The sequence below is a fragment of the Monodelphis domestica genome, chromosome 7 (genome assembly GCF_027887165.1).
Source record: "Monodelphis domestica isolate mMonDom1 chromosome 7, mMonDom1.pri, whole genome shotgun sequence".
In the NCBI taxonomy this organism is placed as follows: Eukaryota; Metazoa; Chordata; class Mammalia; order Didelphimorphia; family Didelphidae; genus Monodelphis; species Monodelphis domestica.
In genome coordinates, this window is record NC_077233.1 from 252,133,227 (window position 1) to 252,156,426 (window position 23,200).

General features: G+C 36.0%; 1 protein-coding gene across 5 annotated transcripts in view; it reads left to right on the top strand.

The window, feature by feature from the left end:
* The first annotated feature begins 21,432 nt into the window (after positions 1–21,432).
* ELAVL2 (ELAV like RNA binding protein 2) overlaps positions 21,433–23,200 on the top strand; it is a 203,631-nt gene continuing 201,863 nt past the window's right edge. The window contains exon 1 of one of the 5 annotated variants that reach the window (XM_056806658.1): positions 21,433–22,054. The gene's annotated coding sequence lies outside the window, so the exon portion shown is untranslated. The remainder of the gene's footprint in view (positions 22,055–23,200) is intronic. The other 4 variants (XM_056806651.1, XM_056806656.1, XM_056806660.1 and 1 more) reach the window with 4 other exon arrangements.

Sequence of the window (23,200 nt, forward strand, 5' to 3'; positions counted from 1 at the left end):
GTCCGTGGGGTCACTAGGTAACATTTGGTGCCAGGCACGGTGCTAAGCACTTTCCAATGATTATTATCTCATTTTACCCTCACAACAAGCTCAGGAGGTTACTTATGTTTCTTTGTCTTTTAATTAAATTTCCTAAAAATTGTAGAAAAATAATGCTCACTTTTTATTTAGCGCATTCTTGTTATGACACTGAATATCTCATTTGCAAAACACCCTTACCTATATGTACATGGCAAAATTATGTGGAAATTTATCCATAATTCAAATTGGCCTATAAAGGTAGCCATTCTAGAATACTCTGGACTGATGTCGGATTTCTGTTGATCATGGAATCTGGACAAAAAGAAAACCTAAATAATCTGTCATAATCTAAATAAAAGCCAGATCTTTTGATGATGGCCCTGAATCTGAAGAGTAACCATAATAAACATGTGAGGACAGCCTGTCTTGTTCTAGAGAAATATAGTTGGGACCTAAAAGTCTGATTTTCTGCTCAAATAATCCTATAAAGAACTGGAATAAGTAGAGAAGACAGTATTTTATGATGCCACAAAAGGGCCCCTGCAATCTTACTATAAACTCTGATATAGCTTAATTGATAAAAGATGTGCTTTTAAATTACTGGACAGAGAAAATACTCTACCTTTGCATAAGGGCTATTAAGGCCTTCTATCTTTGTTCTCACAGAGAACACCAAGGTTGGTATTGTATAAATTTTATTTTAACCTACCCACCTCTTATTTCTGTGCTAAAAAAAATTGTTCAGTGATGATTCTCAGGGTATCATGTAAAGTCATAATGAATGTCCTTCCAGGTCAGTTTCTTCTCTAAAAGAATATTAGCAATTAATCTAAATCCTTGCTAACTATAAAATTCACACTCCTGGGATTTGCAGTTTTAGGATTTGTTCTTTCTGATTTGGGCTTGGCACAAGCATTTAGAATAGTGATGACTCATGGTAGGAATAAAATTTGTTTTTCATGGCTTTACACATCTTTCCCCTTGAACTGCACCAAAAATGATTTTTTAATTGGCTTTAACTCATGTCCAATAAATTGGACAAAAATTGATTATAGCAGTCATGTTTGGTTTAAAACATTAGACAGCACCATAAGTCAAATGAGTACATGACTGAGGGCATTTTCCCTTTCTGCCTTCTCTTTTCAAATGGTCATATCTAACAACTATAATGTTGTTTTCAAAGAATTAAGACAGTAAAATAGAATTTATTATATTTTGTTTCAAAACATAGTTTTAATTTTTGGCTTAGTGTTTATTTTGCAATTCTAATAATGCTAGAAATTAAATTCCTTACCTGTAAAATGAGGAATAGATGATTTCTTAAGAGCAGTTCCAGTTTGATAATCTTAGCTTATTTTAGTGATAATATTCTTTTAGAAAAGAATTGGAAAAATATACAGCTTGATTAAATGGCTAAAAATCAGGAATTAGTTAAAGACAGAGGGTTACGGTGAAACTCAAAGAGCCAATTTTCCACTGTTTGGAATATTACATTAAAGGAATAAATCAGGTACTTCAGGAGACTGTATAAACTTTCCTGAATGAGTAGAGTACCCTTTATGGTATCTGGGCTGTACTTAAATGTGTGGCATCCATACAAAGCAAAATTTTCTTCAATTTTATTGCTATTTTTGAATGTATCATAAAGATGTTCTTTTGGGGGGGGGATGAGGTGGGAGCATGTACTTAAGGTATAAAAGAAATCTAAGGATGGTCCTTGATGTGACTCATCAATTTTATTGATTCAGTACTTATTAAGCATTTCTTGGAGAAGAGAGGTTTTTAGGGTGGGAGGATCTCCTGAGAAAAGAATGACAGTCCTTAGGCTAAATATGTAGGTTTTTACACAGAAAGCAGATCTCTAAATCAATAACTAATGGGTATTAATTGAGAATAACTTGGCATTAGAATATACAAGTAATAGGTAATGCTTGTATTCTGACACAGGTAGAGGTGGTTTCAGTGAAAGAAATTAGGAAGGTTTTTAAGAGTAGACATTATCCCAGAATTTTAAAATTGAAAGGGACCTTAGCCACTATTTGGCATAATCTATACCTAAAAGATATTTGTATTATAACATACCAAATAAATGGTTATCCAGTCTTGACATAAAAGCTTCCAATGGGGGGGGGGGACCTATGGTCCCTCACAGCAGACCCATTACACTTGGAAAGCTCTGTCCCCTGATCTATAGTTTAGAAACCTTGTTTAAAGAAAAAAAAAAAAGAAATAGGATTAGTTTGACATGAGCTGTTCTTGATAATACTATGGAGTCCCCTCTTTAATCTCAGGCCTTTATAGATATTCACAACCATTTCTTGGATGATCCATTCTAATTTTTTAAAAACATCAATCCTAAATTTGCCTCTTTCCTATTTCCAACAATTATTTCTAGTTCCCATGAAATAGTGGAAGAAGCTTATTTCTCCCCCCACCCAAGTCTCTTGTCCAGGATAAACATCTCCTGTTCTTTCAAAAGACTGTGTTATGACTATCTTGGTGGTACTCCTTTGGATGTTCTCCAATTTAGCAATTTCTTTTTTACACTACGGTGCTCAGAACTAAAGACAATATCATATTATATTTAAATAAAATGCCATCCAGGGGGCAGCTGGGTAGTTCAGTGGATTGAGAGTCAGGCCTAGAGATGAGAGGTCCTAGTTTCAAATCTGGCCTCAGACACTTCCCAGCTGTGTGACCCTGGGCATGTCATTTGAACCCCTATTGCCTATACACAGTATTGATTCCAAGATGGAAGGTAAGGGTTTTAAAACAAACAAACAAACAAATAAATAAATGGAAAAATAAACAAACATAAATAAAATGTAATCCAGATGTAGTCTATCCAAGGAGGAGTAGAAAGAGATTATTCTCAATTCCTGGATGCTCTGTCCTCATAATGAAGTCCAAGAGCACATTGGCTTTTGGGGATGTCATACCACACTTCTAAATCACATACAATTTGTAATACCTCTAGATTACAAAACCCCCAGCTCTTCTTTAGACAAGCCCCCTTTTCAGCCAGTCACATCACCTTGTCCTGTTCTCATAAAAGTGATTTTTCCATATGTGAAATTTCATATTTATCAATGTTGAATTTTATCTTAGATTCAGCCCAGTGCCTGTCAGTCCTGTAAAAAAGACATTTTTACATGGTTACTCAGTTACCCAGAATGTTTCCTCTCTTTCTCAGACTTCTGCCCACTGTACATTTGACAGGTATGTCATCTTTCCCTTCTGTAAATCATTGATAAACCTGTTAGCCCAGTTGTCTCTGAACCATTAACAACTATGTTTTGAATCTAGTCATTCAATTAGTTCCAAATTCATCTCATTGCATTATTATCCGGTACATGTTTTCTCATCTTTTTCACAAGAAGAGCATAAGAGATATTTCTTTGCTAAGATCTATGTAAGTCTTATTTATAGCATTCCCTTTCTCCATGGGTTTAGTAATTCTCTTGAGCTACTCAGGCATGCAGATTCTTTTTTCTTCCTTTTGAAGATGTTCACTCACCATTTCTCTTATCCATTCTAGAATCTTCCCAGGAACTGAGGTCAAGTTCACTGGCTTAGAGTAGAAGGCTCTCCTCTTCCCCTTTATGGAACACTGAGACCACAAATGCCCTTCTGCCATGCTCCAGTACCTTTCATTCATCACCATCTTTCAGAGACCACCAATAATGGCTTAGGAATCAGACCCACCGGTTCCTTAAGGTCCTGAATGCATACCCCAAGTAGACCTGAGACATCTGAATTCATCAGAGATGACCAGGAGCTCCCTTTCCATAACTTCCTTGTGTTTGGTACCAACTCTCTGAGCACTACTATTATTATATCTAATCCAGTGCCAAGGTAATTCTTTCTGGCAGAGAAAAGATTATCTGTTTATTATATATATTATTATTATATTATATATTATTAAAAGATTATCATCAATCATCAATCCTATACATTCTCAAAATCTCCTCTTTCCCCCAGTATGACCTAAAACAAAGAACACTTCCCCAGCCAAAAAAAAAAAAGAAACTATTCTCTTGGCTTTCTTTTGGTCCTCTAACCAACTTGAGCTTTCAGGCTTCTGATCATTTTTATAGAATTGAACTGTCCTACGGTATTCATCTTATTTTACATGTATACATCGGCATTTAATGTATTTAATTAATTTAGCTGGCTCTGCCAAAAACTGTAACTATTTATTTGGGAAAAGAAATGGGATTGGAAAAATGGGGATAAATGGGGAATAATGGGAGGTTTGTATAGGGGTAAGGAGGAGTTAAGGGGAGAGAGGGAACACTGTTTGGTGAAGCAGGGGAGGGAGATGCCCCCTCCTGAGAGGAAGCCGCAGGGGTTTGATAAGGACTCTTTGTCCTGGAATGATTGAGCTGAAGTTCTGCTCCCTCTATGACCAGAAAAGATAGTCCACGTATCTGACTGTGAATTCAATAACATAAAGTTTAATAACTAGTTGGGATTGGAGTTTTTCTCAGCTTCAGACCTGAGGCCAGGCCCCAGAGGCTGGCGGAGAGTTTGTCCCACTCCCGTCTACTCTCGTTGTTCTAATTCAGAATCTTAGCAGTACACAGAAAGCAAACAAGAACAATTCTAACCTTTAGAAGCCTGTGTCTTTGAGCTGAACCAAGAAGAGCATGCCACTCCAGACTGGGCTGAACAAGCTCCTTCCTCCTCCAACACCCGGAAGCAAGTCCCACAGGGCCGGAAGGAACTCTTAGTCACAAGACCCCACTGCCACTCCCAGTTGGCCCTTCCCCCACACAAACTGTTAGTCTAGTTTTCCTTTCCACAATACATCTTATTGTACATTTTTAATTTTTTTCCCAATCTATTTAAAATCTACATCTGTTTTGGGGGTGAGCCTTTCCCTGTGAATCCATGTTGGTCTCTTCAGATAAATCCTGCTCTTCTTCCTCACTGAATTTTTTTCTTTTTCTATCTTCAGAATTTTATCAGTTTCTAATTATTTCTGGCTGATACACTTTGTAGAACTTTAGTTCAACTCTCTTTCCTTGGACTCCTTTTGAAACCTGATGGGCCAATATTGAGGGTGTTTGACAGACTGTCTTGGCTTTCCTCTCCTCTAGGGAGGGTGGACCCTTTCCTCCCCAAGGTTCTCATTATTTCTACCTCAGCAAACAGTGTCTCCCTAATAGTGAGAGCCAGATTCAATATAGAATTTTACCTTGTTGGTTCCTCTAGCTTTTGAAAGATGATGTTATCATCAAGAAATCAATGTTCTATGGATCTTCTTAGGGCAGAGAGTTCTAGTAGATGTCTGGATAATTGAAATGTCCCATTATTAATATCATCAATTAATGTTATTAATTAACATTATAAATAAGTACTATTATTATAATTAATATCAACAATAATTAATTATTAATATACCATATCTGTGTGACCAGTTTGTTACTGTTTCCTGAACTCATTGATTTTCTTTCTTTCTTTTTTTTTTAAACTCTTACCTTTCATCTTAGTATCAACACTGTGTATTGGTTCTAAGGCAGAAGAATGGTAAGGGCTAGCCAAGGGGGGTGAAGTGACTTGCCCAGGGTCACACAGCTGGGAAGTCTCTGAGGTCAAATTTGAACCCAGAACCTCCCATCCACTGAGCCACCCAGCTACCCCCTTTATCTTTCTCTTCCGCTGGTCTGTTGTCATTGCCATTCAATCCTGTCCAACTCTGAATTACCCCTTTGGGGTTTTCTTGGCAAAGATACTGGAGTAGTCTGCCATTGCCTTCTCCAGCTCTTTTTACAGATGAGAAATCTGAGACAAACAGGATTAAGTGACTTGCCCAGAGTCATACTGCTAATAAGTGCCTGAGACCAGATTTGAGCTCAGGAAGATAAATAAATGTTCCTGACTCCAGGCCTGGCACCCTATCAACTGCCCCACCTAGCTAGTGGTCGAAAATCTACTCTAATGACAAATTTAGTTCTCTTTTTCTTGCCATCAATCTTTACCCAGATGTTGTTCACAATGCTAATCTACTCTGGTTCCAGAATTTCCTCTTTAAATGTTCCTTCTTGGTACTTAGTGCTAACCCAAAGTCCCCAGCCCCACTTCTTTAACTGTTTTGTTGCTTTTTTAAAGTGTTGAGCCATAGTGGAGTTTGTTAGTTTCATTCCACTAAGTTCAAAGGCCAAATATGCTTCCTTGTGATCAGACTTGTTATGTGCCTAAATTTGGGGCCTTTGTGTATGGACATTTAAAGCTACGAATTTTACTACTGCTTCCTTTTCCTGGTTTTAATCTCCTAAGAACTTGTGAATGTTTCTGATCTTTTTCTTCTTCAACTCTAGCCACACCCTATCATATCTCATTTGGTGATATTTATAGAGGCAAGTTTTTTCCTCCATCAGTCTTTTTAGTTTAAAGATTCTTTCATTCATAATCTCACAAATCATGAATAACTTATATTTTGTAAATTTGATCTAGTAGCTAAAATGTTTAATTTGTTTGTTGGTTTTGTTATTGTTTATAGATAAATAGTTCATGGTTTATTTAAAATTTATAAATATCACTGGCATAGTAGGTAGACCATGGAGTCAGAAAGACCTGGGTTCAACCCAGTGGAATTACTTGATGGCTACAGGGGTGGGGGGAGGAGGGGAGGGAAAAAAACTTGAATCATGTAACTATGGAAAAATATTCTAAATAAGTTAATTAAATAAAATTTTTCAATTAAAAAAAAAGGAAGACCTGGGTTCAAGTCTGGCCTCTGACAAATATAATGGCCATGGGAGGCTGGTTAAGTCTTTTAACCTGTACCCCTGGGGCAATTCTGTGACTTAGTTCTACTTGCTGGTGAAAATATTTTCCTCACTAGGCGATCCTTATACCAATTAAGTTATAGGTGTTCTTCTCCCATCCTTTGCCTTTCTTCTCCAAACCACCCAAATTCAGAGTCCTTATTTTTATAATCTCTAGCTCTGAAGCTATTGATAACCCCGAAGTAGAGTATTCAGTCCTTATTACTTGTTATCTGCTTATACTTAATGTAAGTGGATAGAACACTGGAACTGGAATAAGGAAGAACCAGGTTCAGATCCAGCTTTAGACACTCAATAGATATGTGACCCTGGGCAAGTCACTTGCTTTGTCTCTCTCATTTTTTTAATGCGATCTTTTTATTTGAAAATGTCTACAAAGTTTCAATGCTTCATTGTACAAATAACTTTTTCAACTTCGAACATTATTAAAATGTAAGACAAAGTTCTTATACAAATGAAAAGTAAAGATCAAAAATATACATATTCTTTAAACAAACTTTCTTGTGTAAGGTAAAAAAAAAATATATATATATATTTATATACAGTTTCCTCATCTGTAAAATAAAGGTAATAATATAACTTAACTACCAGAGTTGTGAGGACAAAATGAGGATAATATAGGTGCTGACCAGAGCCTTGTGGTAGACTTGGTATAAGATGTGAAAACTAGAATATCATCATCTACTATTCTGATACTTCAATCAGAATTAAGAGGCATTGGGGCCCATTGGAGAGGCTGGATTGGGAGTTAGAAGTTTCTGGGTTAGAATCCCATCTTTTTTTTTTTTCCTTTTCTTAAAACTCTTACTTTCTGCCAATACTGGGTATTGGCAGAAGAGCAGTAAGGGCTAGCCAAAGGGGGTTAAGTGACTTGCCCAGGGTCATACAGCAAGGAAGTGTCTGAGGCCAGGTTTGAACCCAGGACCTCCCATCTCTACTGAGCCACTCAGTTGCCCCTTTAGAATGCCATCTTTTGCATCCTCTACCTCTGTACCCTGGGTCAGGTAACTTCTTCTCTCTGGGTCCAAGTCTCCTCATCTGTCAAATGAGGAGAATCATGCCAGAAATGCATTTCTTACAGAGATGTTGTGTGTCTCACATTTGGTGATGTATAGCAGGTGCTCTGCAAAATTTAAAGTGGTGTATAAATGTCAGTTGTTACGAATTAAAAGAATGGTGCTGTTTTTGATAGGGCCCAGAAGGGGTGATCTCTTTTCAAATAGCCATTGTGATACTATAAATATTCACACCGTAAGACACTAGTCCTTGGACTACATCAAGGACCCTTTGAGACTACCAGGGGTTTCTGGCCATTCTTTGGGAAATACTCTCCTCGGGAACTGACTGCACTCTCAGATAAGAGCTCTCTGTTCTAGAACTTAGATGGGCTGGCAGAAAGAGCATCTGCTGACTTTTAAAGCACCATACAATGTTCACCTTTGGCATTGCTCCAGAGGAGAGCTAGCTAAATGGTGTTATATTTGGAATAGAAATTGAACAGCAAATAAAGAGGCTGAGTTGACAATTTGTCACCATGTTACTGCTTGACTATAATACAGAGAATAAAATAATCTGAGATGGCTTTCTTGTTCCATAAACTACCTGTGGGTGATTAAGGATTTTTTTTTTTGGAAGCTGCATTCCTATGCATAAATGAAATGGCAGTGATTCTAAAAGACTTAAGACAATTTCTAAATATTTATGTTGCTGTAACTGGCTTAAAAGGGAAAAAAAATTATGGTTAGATTCATAGTCTCCTGGTAAGTCAAAAGAAAAGCAAAGTTTGCTTTTTTGGACAGTCCAGGGACACTGTCCAAATAACTTCTGGTCCAAATAGGTATTAGACAAGTAAAAGGAATTTGTGAAATTCTGAAACAATTAGGTTTTCCATAAAATGCTCTCAAGAAACCAATACAAAATTAATAAAACATCACTAACGAATGTCCAAAGATACAGTGTGGTAGATAGCTTATATAGTTGGTTCATCAAATAGATATATCTTGAGCAAACACTCTAGATGGAAAATAAGTGAGGCCCAAAATTGAATAAGTGAAAAAGACCAAGCTGAATGGCATTTGTTAAATTAAATTATATAGTGCTTTTAAAGACCCTAAACTTCTTGGGGAAAAAAAGGTTCTATATTTTTTCTATGAAGAATTAAAATTGCAAGTCACCCAAAAAGTAATAGAGAGTTACTTGGGCAACAGCATATCACCAATTAAGAAATGGTCAGGAGAAGGATAGCAAAATATGGCAACAGAGAAGTGGTTGATTGGACCAGGAACTGGCCTGGTCTAAGGATAACCTGTGGCTAGACGGCATGTGTAGAGAATTGATTGGAGAACATGAACTTCACAGGATTAGAAAGTATGACTGTGTGGTAGGTAGTCTTGATTGTTGAGAGAGATTAATAAAATTAATTTGTAATCTCAATAAGATTACAAATCTATTGAAGCAACTAAGACATGAAGGAAAACACTTGCATCAAGAATATCCCTATTAATCAATTCCCCATTAGTTTTTCTGTATTAATATTGTAAATATGTTGATGGTGAGAGAAAAGTTAGGGTTTGAGTTGAGGAACTCTACTTAAGAATGCATGAGGTGGAAATAGGTTCTGATCAAGGACACATGTAAAACCCAGTGGAATTGTGTGTCAGCTATGGGGAGGGGTGGGAGGGAATGAATATGATTCTTGTAACCACGCAATAATGTTCTAAATTGACTAAAATTTAAAAAAAATAGAATTCACAAGGGAGGAATTCATGCTCCAATACAAAGCAAAAAAAAAAAATTCTTTAAACTACACACATATAACAAATTTTAAGATATAACTTGGGTCGACTAGGCCTCATTCAAAAAGAATTGGTGGGGTGCTACTTGTATTAATGTTTTGTGGTTTTTTTTAACCTCCACATACTGTTATTAGTATTTTATCTATATTTTCCTATCTTAGTAGGTCTAGAAGGAATTTAGAGTTTATTTACTTTAACCTTCATTTTAAAAATGAGAAAACTAAGGGATTGTGATTTTTTGGGGGCTACATGATTAGTTCATCACAGATTCGGGCCTGGTATTCAGTGTCCTGACTTCTAGTCTAATCATTTTGCTTCTATATTGCCTTTTTTGTAAGGTATTCACAAGTACTATCTCAGGTCAGTTTGTGTTTCCTAGAATTCCTTCATGGGCCAGTTAGCTGCATGCCCAGTGAATAGAGTGGTGGAGCCTGCAGTCAGGAAGACTCCTATTCCTGAATTTAAATCCAGTCTCAGACATGTCCCTGGGCAATTAACTTAACTCTGTTTCTCTCAGTTTTCTTCTCTGTAAAACACATTGCAGAAAGAAATGTCAACCCACTCTAGTACCTTTGCAAGGAAAACCCCAAGAAGAATCATGAAGAGTTGGATACAACTGACAAGCAATTGAACTATAACAAATAAGAATTCTAGAATGTATTTTTAAATAAATGATTTTCAGAACCTTAAAAAAAACAACACAAAGAGACCATCAGTAAGAGAAAAATGGACTTAAATAGTTCTGTTTTTCTCCCAGTTATGATTATGATTCTTATTTTGGACAAAGTAACCTCATTTCCTTTTTTTTTTTAAAGTTACCAGATTGCTAGATCAAAGAAATCCTATAGGTCTAGTATATTTGGAATTTAGCAAATTTGGCTAATTCTCATTAGCATTTGGCAAATCCTCATTACATCCATTCCAAAATTGAAAAAATAAAGGATGCATGACAGTACAGATTGGTGGATTTGGAGCTATGAGAATTATTCTATCCAATTTGATTGATTAAAGAATTAATTTCAAGTGATATGGAGGAAGGTTTCTACTGGCATGCCACAGGGATCTTTATTTGACTATCCTATCTAGCATTTTAATTAAAAAAAAACTTGAAAGAAAAAATATGGAAGGTATGTGTACTAAATCTGAAGGTAGTGCAAAGTAGAGTTGTATGACAGAATCAAGATTCAGAAAGAATGTGACAGCCTAGGAAAATGGGCTAAAACTAATAAGATGAAACTTCAGTGGAATAAATGTAAAATCTTGGAATTCAGGTTACATCAATTACAGAAATATTTTTTTGAGTTCTAGATAGCAGTTCATGTGAAAAAGGACCTGGGGCATTTAAATGAAAAAAAAAAAACACCTCAGTATGAACCCTATAGATAATATAGCACTCCATAGGGTTGTGAGGGCAAATAAAAGGTACTAGAGGTTTTTAGTTTGAGAAAGAGATCATTTAATAGAGACATGATTATCTGTCTTAAAATAGTTGAACTAGTTCTGGAGAGCAGAACTAGAACTAATGCATCAAGGTTTTAAGAAAACAAATTTTGTTTCAGTATGAAACAGAATTCTGAAACAATAAGGGCCATTTGAAAATGAAATAGGTTGCCTTGTTAAACAGGAAATTCCCTTTTACAAGAAATGTATAGAAGGTTGTAGCAAGGATTCCTATATTGAGTAGGAAGTTGACCTAGATAATTTTAAAGGTACCTCCAAAAAGTCTAAAATTCAATGATTAGGTAACTGTAAATAGTTTTCTGTTATTTATTATTTTCAATAATAACTTTGCAAATCAATTTCAGCTTTTTTATGTGACTATGAGATACTGACAATACTCATATATGCAACCTTTTAAGTTCATTTTTTGAAGATTAGGAGATATACGCATTCTAGAAAATATCAGTCTTCTATGAGTTAAATAACAACTGACATAAAAGGGTTTTTCTTTTTATTTTCTCTCATGAAATCTAGAAGTCTCAGCAAGAGAAAAAAGCTATTTCACAGTAAATGGTGTCAAAATAATTCAAGGAAATGTCTGTTTGTTACTCAAACAGCTTAAACAGTCTGTAACACTATTCATTTATGTTAAAGCTTCCAACTCATGTTTACAAAAACTGACATTTCAAAACAGCAGCATTACCTAATTTCCTATACTGGAGCAAATATGATCAAATGATTAGGGTATTATTCACACCACATCTCCATTGCAGTCTTTTTTAAAATTACACATATTTATGTTCTCTATATCCAAGCAACAGATTTTTCCTTTAGACATATAAAGGGTTAAAAAGCTGTGTGACGTTATATGCTCTGAGACGTAAACTAATAATACAGGCTAGAATCATGTATTTTTCCCTTCATGTTAATAATCATATTTCCTTTTGACCATTTGACATTCAAACTACTTGGCTTGACCTTGAAGGGGCCAATCTTAACCAATTATAAAATCATTTTATAATACATGCAGATGTTTGTGAAGGAATAGTAAAAGGGAATCCATTTTGCTATCTTTTAAATCTGCCTATGAATTTTAACCTAACTTTCCAAAAGTAGATCACAACATACACATGATGTATGAGTGAGACAGAATGAAACAGACAGACATATACAAACAGATAGACAGACCTTGGGCAAAGTCATTTAATCCCTCAGTGCCACAGACAACACTTTTAAGACTACAAATTGCAAAATGGTTCCCAGTCTTGGTTGAGGAGTTCTTTACACAATTAAGTAATATGCCCAGACAAATTTCTACTCTGTATAAAAATCACATATTTATGTATTTATGAAGAACTCTGTGTAGACATCGCTTTTGATCTGTGCGTGCCTCTCTCTCTCCACAAAGGAATTGTGTTCTGTTTCATTTAAAATGACTAAAATTCTCTTAGAAATCATGTCCCTCACTACATTAATTTGATTAGTTATTTGGAGTACAATAGGCATAAACACCAGAAATAGAAAACTAGAACGGTACAGTACAGTTAAAAAAATGCTAAGTTTAGAATCAGAAAAGAAATTGAAGTTTTATCTCTTACTCTTTTAGAAGCTGTATGACCCTAGGAAGGTCACTCAGCCTTTCTAAGTTTCATTTTCCTCATCTATAAAATGGGAATAATCAAACTTGCACTCTCAAACCAAGAGGTTGTGGTGACAAAAAGCATTTTGTAAGTCTTATATTATTTATAGGTTTGTTTGCTATTGCTTCATTAATAATTAAAATGATTACTTTTGTGTACTTTTGAGAATAAATAGGCATAGTGATAATATGTAAAAATGTGTGGTTAAGATGAAGCATGCTTAGATTGAGGTTCAAAATGTCTTTCATGAAAGTACTGAGAAGTTTTAAAACACAATTTAAATTTCATAAAACTGGCCTCTTATGTCAGGGCCAATCCAGTAGATAAGAAAAGATACCATCTGCTGTTGAACAATAAAATTGTCTATTGGCATTAGATATCAAAATGTTTTTGTTTGTTACACTGACTTGGCCCATAATCTATTCCACCTGATTACAGGGACTTGTTTACTGAGGACTTCATACTAGCACACACACACACACACACACACACACACACACACACACACTCAAAACCCCTGAGCTTAGGTATTGCATCCAATTAGTCAAAAATGAAATGAAGAAGAATAGAGGATTGCCTTAGACTATAATGAAGAAAACCAGGTTTTTAATGATCTTGAAAAAATAGCCTATCGTTTGCCACTTGTAAATTAGAATGAATACATATCCTTCCTTATTTCTTGGCATCAACATGTTAAAGTGCTTTGGCCTCTTAGGACCAAAGACATCATAGTAATCAAATGTATTTTTACTATTGCTTCAATCAAGTTGTATTAGCCTCAGTTCCTTTAAAAAAAAAATTACCCTACCCCCACCCTCATTCAGAGTTTTTTAATAACTGAACCTACGGGAATTGTATAAAAAGGAAGAGAATTTGCTATATTTTGTAAGTCCTCCAACCACAGTTATAACTTATAAATGTTTGTTATGTTAGATATTTCTCAGGATACTATTAATAACAACCAAAACATCTCAGAGAAAGATGAAGATGTACAAAAGAACTAATGATTTTTAAAATTCTTGCTTTTGTAAATGCACCTTGGTGGGTTGGGGTTATAAAGAGGAAAAGCAGAATAGTTTGTGAAAAAGACAGGGAAGTTTATTAGCACTTGGATACTGCTATGTCAATTAATCTCCAACTTTGCTTTCGTAACATTGCGGTGTTCAACATATAAATACATAATACACAATAAATAGACTTATTTAAAGCTTTGCCACAAAATTCTCAAAAATAAACATTTTGACTCGGAAAAATTTGAAAAACAAATCTATAGAAAGTACTTAAGGATAGAAGAGTCATAACATCAATAATAAAAGCTCAGTCACATTTATGTAACACTATGTTAGGGTAACAAAGTGTTTTGTATCCATTATCTTTTTTTTTCCTCTCCATAAGCACTTCATGACATAGAACAAGTATTATTATCCCATGTTATAAACAGAGAAACTGAGGCTTGGAGAGTTTAAATAGCGTGTTTCTGGTCAAAAAGCTAGCACATACTGTTGTCTTGAGTGGGTACTCAGCCTTTTTATAGTGAACCTTTGAGGACAATTAAACTGTGCATAATAGGCTGCAATACACATGGAGAATTTTCCTTCAAGTACTTGTAGCTTAGTCATTACTTTACTTCAATATGATGACAGGAAAACGATGGTTTAAAAGGAAAAGCAGCCTTACACTAACATGCACTTTTCTCTCATTAAGGGATTCACTTAAGGGCCTGCTTATAGTCCTGGGAGTACATGGACACATACACACGCAGAAGAATATAAACTCTTATCTGTACTACAATGAAGGTAACTAATACAAAGGGTTTTTACACCTGTTAACTATTCAGCAGAGAACTCCTTGAAATGACATGAATCATTTTAACTTTTAGATTTGGTTTATTGTCTTTTAAATATTCAGGGATGTTCAGAATTTATTATTTGGAAAAAAGGAATTTAGAAATGATTAAATTATTTCAAATAGAATTGGATTTTTGAGTTTTTTTCTTATGACTGCTTTATTTGAAATGCATTTTCACTCATTTCCATGCTTGTTCCTAAATAAGATGTCTTTAAAATATCATTGAACTACACATTGATCCCTGTTTCCTAGTTAAGCAAAATAAAAATAATGTGTCAGTGATATTGTTTGACAAGTGAAGAAAGTGGCTAATAATTCTTAAATCCAAAAATGTGATATACAGTTTTGTAAATACAGCATTTCCTTTCCCACTGTGCATTCACATATACACCTCATAGAAGAGCAGATGATTTTATAATCCACTTCTGATTATAAAGGTACAAAATTCAGTACATGGTGACCCCATGGGTTGTGCCTGGAGTAATGGGCCATTCCTCTATGGTTGGTCTATACAAATATCTTCTGCTTTGTTTTGAACAATTTTACTCAGTGAAAAGATAACATTTTAAATGTCTACAACCATAATATACAATTGTAAATAACCCAGGTAGTATAGGAATATACACCTGCAGTTTTCTGCATAATTCCCTGAATCATTATCTAGAAATTATTTGAGTAATTGCAACAAAATCATAGAATGTGTGTGGTGGGATTCAAGGGGGAGCAGGTAAACATTATATCTCTCTAGTAAGAAGCTAAAACATGAATAGCTGAACAGGTTATATTATATAGAAGTATGATTTGCTTAGAGGAAATAAAAAATCCCAATATCTTTCAAATCAATTCAGGATAAAGCTCTGTTTACTGAAAAAAAAAAAGAAAGAAACCAACCTCAGTTTCCTAAGACAGCTTTGTACTAGTGTTATCTCTACTCCATAGTGAACACAAAACTGGAACATTTGTTTCCAATACAGTAGACATAGATCTTTTTAGTTTTTCAGGAAGAGAAGACATGAACATCAGATTATTTTAAACTTGACTTAAATCCCTGTTGCCATAAACTTCACAAAGCTTTATAGCTTTCCGTTTGCTTGCTCGCTGTAGGAATTAGTGGGAATAATGACAAAGATGCCCCCCTACTTCCCAGAAGCAATTTTTAAGACAGGTGAGCTATTTAAAAAAAAAAGAAACAATATTTAATTATAGAAGCCCCTTCTTCTGCCTACTGAAAGCATTTTAATGACAGTTTACTTTAGTGGTCTATCAGCAACATGCTGCTTGTGCCACCTGAATTTCAATTTCTTAATTTACAGCACAGATAAAATAGAATGGAGCTGGATCTGTGCTGCTCTCTACATTGGGTTGGTCTTATCAAGCGTGAAGTTTGGCGCATTGCAAACCTATTCAAGTGATTATCTGTTGAGGACCTCTTGAGCCATCTCCATCTCTGCAGTGTGATGATAAGACAGCTGTTTCTCTAGCTGCCGTGTCTCTCTGGGCCTCAGTCTTCTGGTACAAACTAAGGCTTTGTTACAGTGCCCTGGTGCCGTCACTCTGTTGTGCAAGGGTTTGATCTGAACACACACAAAAAAGGTGTGTGTGTGTGTAGGGAGGGAGAAGGATAAGAGTGGGAGAAATGAAAGGAAGAGAAGGAGAGAGAGAGACAGAAGTTGTTGAGGGGGAGGGGAAGAGTAAAGATCTGATTGACTAGTTGGTATGCCCAGTCTTATTATTTTAAATTAAATGTGTATTGCACATAAGTAGAAACATAAATCTTCAATGTAAGAAATAACTGGGAAGCAGGAGCTCTAGAGCAGAAAAATGCTTCTTCCTAGTTCATTGTAAAATGGAGAGTGAAATAACTGAATTGCAGCTGAGATAAATAGCTTCCTTAAGTTTTTGAAACTTATTTTTATTATGATTAGGAAATCTGAGTGACATTTATAATGCTAGAAGAAAGTATAGTGATTGTTGTTACCTTTTTCAACAGAAATTCAGACTCAGAGAATCAGACAGTATTCTGATTTTCAATATCTTATCTCTATCTCCCCTCACTACCATTTTAGGGGAAAAAGTGTTTTTTTCTCTTGTACTAGTTTTTTTTTTTTTAAGCTAGGACATTCGTGGAAATGCTTACAGATTGAATTATATATTTATACATATATGTGTATCTTTAAAACACATGCTTTCTCCTACCCTGCAACTGGTATCATTCTTAGCAAATCCAGGCAAATTATGGTAAAAAAGCATATGCCACTAAACATTTTCTTTCATCGAAATATGTTATGTCTAATTGACCATAATTTAAGGAAACAATAGAGTTTCTTTCAATGTTAAAACAAAAGTTAGGGTGATTTCTCCTATGTAGTCCTTCACCCCCCCCCCTTTTTCCCCTTTCCTGATTTTTGGGCATTTTTTTAAAAAGTGGGGATGGAGGAAAGAAAATGAAGTGTGCATTTGCAAGTTTACTTAGTGCAAATCTCCTAATGGAAAGTGTTTCTGATATTAAGAATCCTTTAGAAAATAGTCTCAGTCATCTACTTTCATTTTAAAGGATTTTTTTTTTTTTTTGCAGGGTAGGGGGTAGAAAGAGTGGGAAGAAGGGATAGAGAATGGGGGGTGGGGTAGGGAGAGGGGAAAGAAGAAGAGCCGGAAAGCACATTTACTGGGATGTCCCCTGGGAATTTGCTTGGATAAAGACATGTGAGCTGTATATATCAGTCTTTCCAAAAGCTAACAGCATTCAAATTTATTTTACGTGAGCACTTTAAGTGAAGTGAGGATCATTAATGGGCAAGGAAGCTTCTGCAAAGAGGATTACAAAGGGTGTTTTGGGTATCTGGTATCCAGATATTGTCCAGTTTATCATGATTGTCAAGCACTGAGGATACCAAACCTAATTGAAAACAGCTTTGTTTCCTTATGGCACACAGCACCTTCTCCCCCAACCTGCATGTATGTCAAAAAGATTCCAGAGAGATGCAGTTTCTATATCTCATAGGGAGTATACTTTGGCTGAAAACTCCCGCCCTCCTGGGAAAAGCTTTAGGCGGGGCCACTTATCTCTGTCCATGGTCCTACATCCTGCATTATTTCTATTCCAAGGATGCAGTGGACAGTACACACCCATTAGGTTTCCCTAGAAGTTTTCTCTCTTTATTGGAATTGGAGTTCCTAAACTGCTGAAGTTAAATTGGCATGTTAATGTTAGGGAAAGTCTTCAGAAAGTTACCTATAAATCCCTTTGTGTGCATCTCTTTTCATTCAGACTTTAAAATCTCATAATTTCTACATTAAAAACAACTCTCATTCAACTATTTATACAGAATAATCTTTCTAAACAGAAGAGGACTATTGTTTTGGTCCAATAGCTTTAAACCAAACACAGTAAGATAATTAACATAGCTAAAAGGGTATATTGATTTTCAGGGTTACAGAGGTGGTTTCAGAACCCCTCAGGCTAATACTAATATCTAGTTCTAAAAAGTAGGAGAGAGGACCAAATGACAGGATTTTTATCCAGATCATTTTCTTTACTATCAAAAAGACATATAATAGTTTTATAAATGCATTTTAGGAAAATACATAAATTGCTTTTTTTATGATTTTTGGGGGAAAAACAAATTCTCTTTTCCAACTTCTTGCCATACTACGGATCTCCTCATGTTAACTCTCACAGACCCTTTTTATGCCTTTCTCTCACACTGTTGCCGAAAACCCAGTGTGTAAAGAACTTTAAAAAAATCTGATAATTTTTATAATTCTTTTCTAATATGTCATATTATACAATGCTTTGCCTCAGAATAGTATTTTGCAAATAGTAGGTGCTCAATGTTTGTTGAAATAATTCATAAATATCAGTAAACAGGAGTTTTTAAAGTTCAGCTATGATAGGAAAAAATTTAAGTGCAAAAACTAAATTGTTTTTAGTTTATTATATTCCTAGTTTTAAAAAAATATTGGCATATAATAGCACTTCAGTAATTATAAACATATTGTCATGTTACATGCTAATATGAGTTTAAAAGTGGAGGCTGTATGTATGTATGTAGGTAGGTAGCATCTGTTAGAGGTAAGTTAATTCAGCTTTTATTAAAAAAGTTGAAAATTATATATGGTGCATTTGGGATATGGCTTTAAAGTAGTTATTAATCCAAAAATCACCTATTGATAGGATGATAGTTAAGGTATTTTAATTGTCAGTACATTAAATTATTTTGCTCAGAGTTTTTCTTATATAATAAAGATATATTGAAAATAATTGCTGGAATTACTAAAACTAAAACAAAACCTCAAAACAAACACCCAAACCCTTCAAATATCCCACTCCACAAAACCTACAAGAATTGAATTTAAAGTTAAAATGAAATACCTAAATCTACTTAGGTTAGGTATTGGCATTTTGAAGGCACAAGCTTTATGTTTATCTATCTGGTTTGCTCTCTCCCCAACCCAGTTATTCTCTACAGAAATTGTAACCTAGGATTTCTTTTCCAATCTTTCTGTATTATTATTCATCTATCCCATTTTCCTTCCACCTCCCACCTCCTCCTCCAGGAAGGGTGGAGTAAACTCTTTGGAAAAGTTACCCTAATTGTAATCTGCTCATCTCTCTTTTTTAATAGAAAAAAACATAAAAATGGAGATATAGGGATACCACAAAGTCTTGAATTTAGCATCATTGAAAGGTATGGTTATACTTAACAACTTAATTGCTAAGATGGTCTTTAAATGCCAGGGAGTTTTAAAGAAAGCTCTAAAAAAACCAAAACTGGTTATGCTAAAAAAGTAAAACTTATGCAGTTTAACCTGCTAGATAATATAATTCATTCTTGTACTTTATTAAATGTAAACAGATTTAAGTTCAAATTATCAGCATTATGCTTTTGCCCATGTTGTATTTTAAAAAGTTATTGCTATTTCTATCAAGTGTTAAGAAACAGTTAATTCCATTCTTTGTTTATTAGGGTATGTTTCAGTTCTAAGTGGAGTCTTTTTGTCTTCCTCCACACAGATCTTTTCCTCTTTTCTCTAGTCATTCAAACATTATTGCAAACCATTGAGTTCCAACTTAGAGCAAGAGTTGTAAGTTCAAAAGTAAGACCATCCAAAACTATTGTGAAAAAACTAACAATAATTTAAAATATAAATCTTGAGAAAAGATGTTGAGTCAGGCCCTCTTTACTACTCACAGTTATTGTCATGCTGAATAATAGAACATGGAGGTTGTTATACGACCAGACAGGAGATAAACAAACAGGTTTTCTGTTCTTTTCCATTAATCATTCATAAACACTCAAGGACACTCTCAAGGAACACTTTTACTTTATATGTCTCTTCCAGATCATTATGATCAGCATAGTTTTGTACCTCCCCTTTCCACCCACACTTCTAACCCCTACCTCCACCCTCTCTTTTATGGCATTTGCAAAAAAATAAAAAAAATTAAAAAAAAATAGCTGATTGTACTAAATAAACACCTAAAGGAATTCTTTTCAGGAGCACTTGTGTAGGTTATTGAAAACACCCTATTGTTTGTGTAAGGAAAAACAAGCACTGTCTAGGAAGTTATAGCTGCTTTTTAAGATATAAAGGAATTCTGATTAAAAAAAAAGTAAGGTAAATGAAATCTGTCTACCATATATCAAGGCAATTCTGAGTATATTCACTTAAAGCAAGAAATGGCTATCATAGGTAAAGATGTTTTTCAGTCTGCTGAATGTTACTGAAAATAGGTTGGTTTAAAAAACAACAATAAAACAACCTACTTTTGACCTGTAGAGGAAAAATATTGAGAGTTTGCAAGTTAAACTTCCCAAATTCAGAGAGAAAATCTTGAGGAATACTCTCAAGCATCTTTACCGTCAGCAATGCTTGTGTGGTCCACGAGGTATTCGGCTAGCAAGTGTAGGGGGCTGCTTTGCTCCTGTTTTACAGACAGCTGAGCTGTTCTTTTGGGTGTCGTAGCAAACTTAAATGAAAATGCTGAGGTTTTTTTTTACTAAGGCTATTTTCTTTGCCCCGGGGAGTTGAATTCTATACCCTTCAGCCCCAACCTGTGATAAAGGTAAATTGGAACTATAGTCTTGCACAGCATTTCTGCTTAAGTCTTGTCCTATAGGAATATTCACACACACACCCCCACTGCCCCATTACTAACAAGACATCTGCAATACGATTTTTATATGCATATTTTAAGAGACACAAGGAATGAATCTCGAGACTATACTAAGATCTATCAGAAAATACGCCAAAATAAATTGCAAAAGGCATGCGGGGTAAGTACGGATGTACATTCAATTATTTTCACATCAAAGAGAGGGAGCCACCAATGACTCATACATACCAGGCGGATATTTTAATGTTTAAAAGAAACGTGCAACTGATGCGGCAGTAACTTGCAGGGGGATGAAATTTCTGTGGCAGAGATATTTAAGAGAAGGGGGGAGGGGGGAGGGAGAGAGAGAGAAGAGAGAGAGAAGAGAGGAGAGAGGAGAGAGGAGAGAGGAGAGAGGAGAGAGGAGAGAGGAGAGAGAGAGAGAGAGAGAGAGAGAGAGAGAGAGAGAGAGAGAGAGAGAGAGAGAGAGAGAGAGAGAGAGAGAGAGAGAGAGAGAGAGAGAGAGAGAGAGAGAGAGAGAGAGAGAGAGAGAGAGAGATCGTGCCAAATAGCAAACTCTGAGAGTACAGTTCCAACCCTCCCACGTTGCTTTCCTCTCTGACTGCTCCATGCATTTCCCTTCGCCGCCAGCGTTAAGTGTGTACCTCTCAGCACAGCTTACCTTGAAACGGGACTCCATTGAGTGTCCGAGAGTGACATAGGATCTCAGCCAATCGTATCGGGGCTCCTCGCTTGGGCGGCTCAGAAGAGCGCGCCTGCACCAATCGCAGTCCCACAGCGATGAGCAAGTTGCGTTGCAGTCAGGTCTGGCGTATACTTCCGCGCGTGCTGCCCGGGATAGGAGCCTGGCACAGCAGCTGCACACACGCCAGTGCGGAGGCAGAGGAGGGCTTGGTGATACGGTTGCTATAAATCTGTGGTCCGGTCCACCTCCCTTTTAAGACGTCCTCCCCCCTTATTTCTGTTCTCACTTAGAGATGCAGCAGCTTACTTCTGTAGCGAGCCACTAAAAAGCAACACGGAGAAAGACACCGGCTTTTAAAAAAAATACGTTCTTTCATCCCTTTTCTTTGTTCCTTCATTTGTTTCTCTTTACCCCTTTTTGTTTAGTTGAAAAGCAATAGGATAGTGTCTTTCTCTCTGTCTGTCTCTCTCTTTTTTTTTTACTCTTTTTAAGTTTCCCCTCCCCTTTTATTCCCTCCCCCCTCCCCATTCCGTTTAGTGTTGGACGTTGGGGGTCGGAAGCATTTCTTTTTATTTGCTTCTTTTAAGCTGTCCACAGTTTAGGTTTCGTGCTGTCTTAAGAGAACTCTCCAGCTGCTTCTTGCTCATCCTTATTGGGAGAACTGCACCGTTACTTTAAACACACACACACACACACAACCTTAAGGGAGAAAGGTAAGTTGCAGTTTGGTTTCTTTAATCGTTACTTGCAGCGATTCCCTGGCAAACACAGAAAACCTGTAAGTGAGCGGAATATCAAGTTAATTGCACATAATTGTCTATCGTTTCAAAGCCATTGCTCTGCATTTTAAGAGAGATTTAAATATGTGTAAACATTTTTTAATGTACTGCATATTCACAGTTATTCACTAGCAGAAACTAAGTAGTAAATGTGGACAGAGATCGTACAAATGTAAAACTAGACAGATTGAGAAATAGTATCTGAGTTGAGGTTCGAAGTTCATTTCATAAGAATACATGTATAACTTTGGTGTTAGTGCTTGCATGCCTCTAGTGTATATGAAGGAATACAGATCATTTAGAAGAAAGAAAGGGTATCATGTCGAAAAGATAAGCCTGGATTTTCAGATTAGAAAAGATAAACCCCTAAGTTTAATTGCATTAACTGAATTCATTTTGTTTAGATAGGATTGCTAGATGGAATTAAGAGATGAATTAGGCATCGAGTTGTAGTTGACTGAACCAAGTACACGAAACCTGTCTTTTGGGGGTGGGATAGGGAAGGGGGGGGAAGCTGTCAAAAATCGATGAATGGTTAAATGCGTAAGATCCAATTTAGAGAAGTTAATTACCATAATTCGACCAACACCATTGAAGCCAATTTGAGGGCAAATTCTTCAGTCTATCCAGCATACGAGATTCCCTTTGTTCTGAAAAGCCTAAATAAGATCCTCTGAGCTGTGTCAGTAAAACGGCTTTTCTTGGGAGGATGTTCGCGATACTCAAGAAGCAGAGAAGTAGATTCCAACCTCTGTCCTTGGTCCTATGCGTTTGACTTCATCTTGGGGGGGGGGGGAAGGGAAGGGGGGAAACCCCTTCTCAACCCGGTAGGTTAGGGATTCGCTGCAACTACAACCGTAGCTTGCCCGACTACGTTACCCACTCCCGAACCCCTCCCTCCTCATTGTATCTCCCCCCCTCCCATTTCCTCCGAATAGCTATTGTTAAACTGACACTAGAGAAAGATGGTAAAGGATGTGATTCGTCTGTCTGGCTAGGCAGATGCACATTTCAACTTCTGCAATTTCTCAGCGTTAGGTGATACCAGCCCTTTTTCTCTGGCAAAAAAAGGGACAAAAT